We start from the raw sequence: 9,197 nt of genomic DNA on the forward strand, positions 1-9,197 counted from the left end.
CGTTGGAATTTGCAGTTTACCATGATATGCCGAAGAATCCATAACACTTTTGTTCCAAGTTCAATGTTAGTGATTTCCATCGCACAGCAGAAGATCACATCAAGATGTTCGAGGACCTTCTTCGTAACAGACAAATTGAATATGGAGATGTGGCATGTAGGCTTTTTCCCTACTCATTGGGAGAAGAGGCATACTTTTGGTTTATTCATTTGCCTACAGGGTCCATCAGGACTTGGGACGCAATGAAGGACGCATTCATTGCTAAATTTGGCATCCCAACTACACCAGCAGAGTTATACAGACAATTTGTTGAGGTTCGAAGGAGAGAGCACGAACCTATTACTTCCTTCAACGACAGATTCCACCGAGCATACACAATGTTACGTCCTCCTTATCTTATTGCAGATCCAAGGGAAATTTACTATGGAGCCTTAGATCATCTCACAGCCATGTTCGTAAGGACACATCCAACTCCGAATGATCTAAATGCGGCCTATACAAGAGCCATTGAAGTGAGTAAGCACATGGGACAAAACATCACTGGACCACTACTACATATGGGATCCGTCGCAGCACCTAACCAGATGCAAGCAGTTGGTACGGCTTTGGCCAACCAAACTCCAGTCATGAATCCAATCCCGCAAGCGACATATCCCAACGTACAGCCGGCAAATCAGTTGGTCCTTCATCCAGGAGCTCCAATTTCTCAAGCCCCACCCGCTCAACCTGTGTACCTGCAAAACGTTACAAATTCGTCAAGGACACAAGAAGAGAAAGACGAAATGAAAGAGCTAATTGAACAAGTAAAGAGGCTATCAACCGAGGTAACTCATTTGAGGAACCAGAATAATCAACTCCAGAGCATGCAGAGGGCCAACCATGGCCAACACACGAACAATCAGAATTTCCAAGGGAATAATAATCAAGGATTTAGAAACAATTATCAAGGAAATAATAATCAAGGTTTTCAAAGAAGACCATGGAACACGGCTCCAAACAATGGAAATGTGGTGACTCCCTTGGACAATCCACCAAATGCGCAAAGTCAAGAGAACCCCTCTTCAAGCAAAGTGTTTTTAGCCGAAGCAGCCTTGTCTAGTTGGTGCAGACTCCACAACACGAACCAACATTCCGAGTTGCAATGCCCTGAGTTCAAGATTGCAGCCGACATTTTCCAACAGGAGATGCGTACTACTAATCCACCTGAAAATCCTCCCACTACAGGGTACGAAATTGTTCCAACCACGCAGTATGGTCAAGCCATGATCGTTGAAACCTGCAGATATTCGCAAGAAGAAATTAGTCAAGTACAAAATGGGAGATTTCCTCCAGAATCGGCCAATGGACCAATGGTGCCACCAGGATCTCAGTTTCCGCCAGCATCTGCAAATGGACCTGTAGAGGATTCAGAATACTATTTCCCACCATTGAACGACAGTGTCTTAGTAGAGGGAATCAAGGAAGTATTCCACCAAGCGTCAGGAGGTGCAAACCAAAGAGTTTATCAAAGGAATCAGAGAAATCCCGAACCATTAACAACATCGATTCCTCCAAACAATTTTTCAACTCCGCCAGATCCCCAAGCCAGCAACATCCCTGAATATCCACAAAACACTCAAGAATACAGACAAAGAAATATTTCACCCCCCGCGGGAAATGAAATGAAAAGATTGGCCGCCTTGGTGTTAATGAACTTAAGAAAGTCAAGGTAAGTTTACCACTCTACGAGTTGCTCAAAGTATCTGAGATTAAAGAGGCAGTGATCAATAGTTTAAGTGAACCTAGTACAGCAAGGTCAAGTGTTCAAGCCACTATCAATATGACTCAAGGGGAGGCCGATTCTCAAGAACAACCCGAACAAAATGAGTGCATGGTTCAAACTATAACCTTCCCAGCTAAAAAGGAAGATATGTTGGAAGGAAAAGTATTACTCAAAAGAGGCGAAACAAAGAAAGCCCAGCCCACAGTCAAAGAGAACCTCACTACTAACTTGGTTCTTCCCGAAAAGGAAGTCGGAAGCAAGAAAGATGTGGTTAAAAAAGATAAATCTACAAGCAAAGCCAGTCACTCGAAAGAGGAGAGCCCAGCGAAGGAAGATCATTCAAAGATTAATCAAGTTAAACATCAAGAATCAAGTGAAGGAAATTCAGTGCCTTCTCAAGGAAAGGACGAACCGGCCCCGTTCCTGCTATCAGTCAGAATATTTGGAAAATTATTGCACAATTGCCTTTATGATTCCGGAGCCTCAAGCAATGTCATGCCTTTAGCCGTTTGTCAAAGACTGGGAATAACTCCCGCACCTACCAAGAGAAAAGTCACTCAGCTTGACAAGACAGAAGTTCCAGTCATGGGAGAATTGAACAATATTCATATGCAATTGGCTGCAGATCCAAGAGTCCAAAATTTTATAGATATATCAGTAGTGGATATTCCAGATTCATATGGAATGCTCCTAAGTCGAGATTGGTCCCGAAAGTTGAATGGATATGTATCGACCGATTTCGCACACATGTGGCTACCATGGAGAGGAGTCCCGAACCAGATTAAAATTGATAGCACCCCAAGGTTGAGATTGATGATAACTGAATATGGAGAGGACAACGAAGTTCTATTTTTAGAATCCGACTTAGGGACATACAAGCCAAAAGTGGAGGAGATCTTGATGATACAAGACATACAAGATGAAAATACCCAGCAGGAGGTCATGGAATCGACGGAGATAGTCATTGAAAGTGATCAAGGATCCGATCAAGAGGACGAAGGCATGTTTGAAAATTTCAGGAGATTCGTACAAAGAAACATCCAGCAGAGTGTGCAACTTGGCAATCTAGCATCTGTCCGAGATTTGCTCCTTCCGAATTGGTGTAGAATTCACAATGCCGTCCACTCAGAATTATCTTGTGCTTTATGCCAGACCGCATTGGAGCAAGTAAACAAAAGAATCCCGCAGACACTAATTATAGAGGAAGCTCAAGATTCAGAGAATGAAAGCTCTACAGACACCGAGAGTTCTGTAGAAGATGAAGTTTCGTCCGATACAACAATTGAAAGTCATGAAAGTCCAGAAACAGACGATCAAGAAAATCAGATATGGACACTAAGATTCGACGGATCTAAGTCCAAACAAGGATCCGGAGCCGGATATGAATTAATTGGTCCTAAGGGAGAAACATACCTTGCCGCTCACAGATTGCAGTTCCCTTGCACCAACAACGTAGCGGAATATGAATCTTTGGTTCATGGATTACTGCTAGCCATCCAAAAGGGGGTGAAGATACTGCAAGTATATGGAGACTCAGAAATCGCAGTAAGGCAAATCAGGAAGCAATATGTTTGCCATGACAAAAGGCTAACTAAGTATAGAAATCGAGTCTGGGATCTAATCGAAAGTTTTGATGCTTTCAATATCAATTCAATTTATAGACATCAAAATCAAGTGGCCAATTCACTTGCACAGGCCGCGAGCTCATTGATTCCATTAGCAATGGAAGGATTAAAGAAGTTTACCATCGAGTTAATATCAGTTCCTTCAGTCCCAGATAACATCACCAATTTCCAAGTTTTCGAAGACGACAAGCACATTCTAGACTTCCTAACAAGCACGGATGTCTTCTTAACACAGATCATAGATGAAGATGAAGTAGGTGAAGCTGAGTTTGATGCCGAAGGAGTCCTGAACTTAAAGACAAACACTATTCCGAAAGGAATGGTTGAATTAGAAAGGATTTTTGATCCCGACAAGTTGAAAGAAAAGAAGAATCACAGTGTAGAAGGCAATATGTGTGACTCGATCAATCTAGGTGATGAGACACAAGTTAAAAATGTTTTCATTGGAAAGTCCTGCACAGCGACTGAAAAAGATGGAATCCTAAAGAACATGAGGGACTTCCCAGATGTCATTGCATGGAGCTATGAAGATCTCAAGACCTACGACACTGCAATTATCACTCACACAATCCCGTTGAAGCCAGGAAGCAAGCCATTCAGGCAAAGACAAAGACCCGTCAATCCTTTGTTGGAACCGCTGATATACCAAGAAGTGAAGAAGTTAATCACAGCTAAAATCATCTTCCCAGTAAGACACTCAACGTGGGTCGCCAACCTGGTACCTGTTAGAAAGAAAAATGGAGAGATCAGATTGTGTGTGGATTTCAGAAATCTCAATAGAGCGTCAGAGAAAGATAATTATCCGCTCCCATCATTAGATGAAGTATTGCAGATCGTCAATGGATCACAGATGATGTCCTTCCTAGACGGATACTCAGGATATAATCAAGTCCTAGTCGAACCTGAAGATCGACTAAAGACCGCTTTCACCACCAAATGGGGAACATTTGCCTATAAGAGAATGCCTTTTGGACTCATAAACGTCGGGGCCACATTCCAGAGAGCTATGGATATCGCTTTCAGAGATTTAATTGGTAAAAGCATTATTATATATATGGATGATATCACAGTTTTCTCTAGGCAGAGAGAAGATCATGTGGACGATTTGAGAAGAGTCTTCCAAAGATGTAGAAGATACGGTGTCTCCCTTAATCCGAAGAAATGTATATTTGGAGTCACAGAAGGAAAGCTTTTAGGACATGTCATCTCAGAGAAAGGAATATCTATTGATCCTAAAAGGGTGAGGGCCATATCTACTATCAATTTGCCAGCAAGCAAGAAAGAGCTCAAATCATTTTTCGGCAAAATCAACTTCGTCCGAAAGTTCATTACCGGATTTGCCGAGATTGTCAGACCATTGAACGAAATGTTAAAGAAAGATGCAAAGGTCGAGTGGACTCCACAAGCCAGAAGGGCATTTGAAGAAATAAAGACCGCAATCATGGAGGCGCCAGTTTTGATTAGTCCTGATTATCTCAAACCATTTTATTTATATTCCTTCGCTTCCGAATACACTTGTGCCGCCATTCTCACCCAAAGAAGTGAAGAGAGGGATGAAAACCCGATTGCTTTCATGAGCACCCCGTTGAAAGATGCAGAATTGAGATATCCAAACGTTAAAAAGCAAGCATACGCATTAGTAAAGGCAGTAAAGAAATTCAGACATTACCTCCTCAGAGCCAAGATTTATGCAATAGTGCCTGATGCGGCAGTCAAGACTCTTCTCATGCAAAATGAATTAGGAGAAAGAAGAGGAAAGTGGGTCGCCATTATCCAAGAATTTGACATTGAGATTCAGCCCATGAAACTAGTTCGAGGACAAGCCTTGGCGCAGACATTGGCAATAGATGGGCCAGGATTAGTCCAACAAATTTATGAATTAGAGGATGTCACGCCTGATGAATGGAACAAAGACATTGTGACATATTTGCTTAATCACAGATGTCCTGCTCATATGACACCTACACAGAAAAGAGCATTAAGATTAAAGTGTCAACATTACATGCTTCAAGGGTCTGTTTTATACCGTAAAAACTATGAAGGAGTATACCTGAGATGTGTTGGCAAAGACGAAGCAAAGCAGATTATTCAACATTTCCATTCCAAGTTTGGAACCGGACATGGAGCCAACCTCGCCACAGCTCACCAGATCCTAAGAGCAGGATATTACTGGCCTACGCTTTTTAAAGATACATTCAATCACATTAAGACTTGCCACACATGTCAAGTCGCAGCTATTAGAGAGAGAAATCCTGCCATGCCACTGAATCCCGTGATTGAAGCCAGACCATTTGCTAAATGGGGAATGGACTTTATTGGTGTTATTAATCCCGCATCCTCAGCACAACACAAGTACATCATTACAGCTACAGATTATTGTACCAGATGGTCAGAGGCACAGGCACTTAAGGTTTGTTCTACTGAAGTTGTAATCAAGTTTCTAGAGGAGAACATAATCACAAGGTTTGGATGCCCCTATGCGTTGGTTTGCGACAATGGATCGGCATTCACATCATTGAGATTCTCAAATTGGGCTTTTGAGTACGGGATAACCCTCAAGTTTTCATCGAATTATTATCCTCAGGGTAATGGATTAGCAGAATCCACCAACAAAAATTTGCTCAGCGTAATCAAGAAATTATTAGAGAGAAGTCCAAGAGAATGGCACACCCAGTTGAGATTTGCTTTATGGGCAGACAGAATCAGAACAAAGAACGCATTAGGCATTTCGCCTTATTTTCTAGTTTATGGCCAAGACCCAGTCTTCCCCATGCAACTCAGGATTCCAACCTTGAGATTCATTCAGGAGTACATGGAAGACACTGATGTAGTGCAGGCCAGGTTGACACAGTTGATGAATTTAGAAGAGAAACGAGATCAAGCACTAGAGACCTTTGCTAAACACCAAGGAGTGGTGAAGAGATGGTTTGATCGACAAGCAAGAGTCAAGGCGTTCCGAATTTCAGATCTCGTTCTGTATTGGGACAAAGCACATGAGAAAAGAGGAGAACATGATAAGTTTGATAGGCTTTGGAAAGGCCCTTATCAAATTTCAGAGATATTGGGAGAAAATGAATTTAGGTTGCAGACTTTAACTGGAGAGGACATCCCGTTGCCTGTCAACGGGAGATATCTCAAACATTATTTCCAATCCTAAAATGTCAAGGCCTTCCCTTGTACATAGTTAGTTTAGTTTGCTTTCGTTGTTTTTTGGTTTTGTTTTGTTTCCGTTTTGTTGTAGTTTAGGTGTTTTGTTTTTAGGTTAGTTGTTTTGTCCTGAGGGGTATCCATTTGACATTGGGTGATTTTGTTATGTAACGCTCTGACTTCCCGCTAGATTGTTGGATGCATTTGGAAAATCATGAGGTCTTTTGGAATTACCAAGGGAGTTTCTTTTAATGAAGCTTTGAGTCAGGACATATTTGCATTGAAGTAGATTAGCTTATTGAACTCACGTATTTTTGTCCTTCAGTTATTATATTTTCACATACTTATAATCTCCGAGTCATTATGGTTTACAAGCAAAGCTGTGATCAGTGAAAAATCTAAAGTTTAGCTTCAGCGCCACCGCAATCCTCAAACCCTAGTGAGTTTCAGTACTCACAAGCCAAAGAATTGACAGAACTGAAAAGCGGTATCAAAAGAAAAGATGAAAAAAAAAAAATCAAAAGAAAAGAAATGAGCTAAAAGGAAATATCAAATTGGCTAAGGGGAATTTACGAATAACTCCATCGGGGCTATAGACGCCTGACTGGCAATGGAGCAATGTTCGTGAGCTTGCGGCGATAACCTCGTCGGGACTATGGACGTCTGACTGGCAGCGAGGCTCTATCCAGGATGCTTTTGGAGTTTAGACAAACTACGTAGCTTATCACAGGGGAACCTGAAGATCATGATTGTCTTGTTGAGGGGAATTAACGCATTTGCACACACATGGGTAACTGTGGACTTGATACTTTGTCTCAATATGATGGTCTCTTCTTGTAAGTGTTTCTTAACTCCCGGTTTTGTTGAGAGAGGTTTTCTGGGTCTTCCTTTAGAAAGATTGATTCCCAAATGTTTTGCAACATTTCTCAGTGGTGTCGCCAGATGTTGTGACCATTTCACACATCGCCCCATCGCAAATGGGGACCCCCTCTTTTTGCTTGTTTTTCGCTTGTTTTCGCTTTCGTTTTTAGGGTTTTGTTAGTCAGTTAGTTGTCTGGATTTAGGGCTAAGCCTTAGGGTTTTAAATTTTGCCTTTTCAAGCCAAAATCCAGTCATTTTTGAGAGCTTTTGAGCTTTCTTTTCTAGAATGCAAATTTTGAATGCAATGATTTCACCAAAATGGTCTAATTTTCAATTGGAATGTTCATGCAGAGCTTAAGCTTGTCTAAGTGTTGACCGTCAATGTGAATTTTTGTCTGATTCAATATTTTGACCAAATTTTGACTTTTTTGAATTTTGATCCTAGGTATTGGAATTGATTTGTTTTCGCCTCGTGAAGTGTGAAAATGTGAAAAATCTTGTTATTTTGGCCTGTAGGAGCAAAATCGCTCCTGTCCCTCAGTGAAGGACGGGAGCTCATTTTCAAATATCTCATCATCCTTGCAGAGTCCGGACAAATTTTACGTTTGAAGTGATAGAGAACGACAAGATCTTTCATTTGAATATAAATTGAAGATTTTTATGAGCACAGAAATGCCTCCAGGAGGAAAATCGCCCCTGTCCCTCAGTGAAGGACCGGAGCTACAATTCAAATTTCGCCTTGTCCTTGCAAGATTTTGAAAACTTAATGATTTGAGGACATCCGAAGGAAGATACTTTGCCAAATGAATATAATTTGAGATGCAAAAAACGAAGGAAAATGACCTATATTGACTAAATCGCTCCTGTCCCTCTCCAAGGGACCAGGGCGAGGTACCTTGTAGCTCTCGTCCCTCTCCCAGGGACCAAAGCGATTTCCTTCATTTTGCAAAATCCAGACAAGGGTCAAGGCAAGTTTACGTTCAAAAACAAAGGAGAGGATGAAATGAGCGCATTGAATATAAATTGAAGATTTTTGGGACGTCCATACCAGTGTTAAATGCCTAGTTCGCTCCTGTCCCTCAGGAAGGGACCAGAGCGATTTTTGATATAATTGCCTTTCTTGCAAAGTTACAAATGATGTCGAGGCATGGGCGGATAGAGGGAAGAAGGACGAATCCGTTGAATATAAACTTAGAGCATGGCAAAGTGAGATGAAAGCCACAAGGGAAGGATCGCTCCTGTCCCTCTCCAAGGGACCAGGGCGATACAATGGTGATGATACGTCCCTCCAAAGTTCAAGGTCGTCCCTCCAAGGTTCAAGGCCGATCCAAGCCAGGACGAAGGGTGGCGAGGACATTTCAAGGCATTTCCATCAAGCGCAACGTTGCAAAGGTCATCACATGGAAGGATTTGCACTCTAAAGACCTAGATCGCTCCTGTCCCTCTCCAAGGGACCAGAGCGATATCTACATAATAGCGTAAATTTCAAAAGGCAAACAAGTTTCAAGTTACCAAGAGGGTCGAAAGGACATCATTCCACGCAATGAAGATAATTGCAAGTTGGTACAAACAAGAACAAGCATATTATGATGAACTTCGCTCCTGTCCCTCAGGAAGGGACTAGAGCGATATTGATATATTAGATTAATCCATGCAAAATTTACGTAAAGACAAAGATACACAAGATTACATATGCTCCAGGACATCGTTTGAAGATAATTTGCAAGAGTTTTAAACGTCCAAACATTGCTAATCAAGGTAAAAGTCTCCCATCGCTCCTGTCCTTTGGACAAGGACCAAGG

This window comes from Cryptomeria japonica, chromosome 9, assembly GCF_030272615.1.
Source record: "Cryptomeria japonica chromosome 9, Sugi_1.0, whole genome shotgun sequence".
Taxonomy (NCBI): Eukaryota; Viridiplantae; Streptophyta; class Pinopsida; order Cupressales; family Cupressaceae; genus Cryptomeria; species Cryptomeria japonica.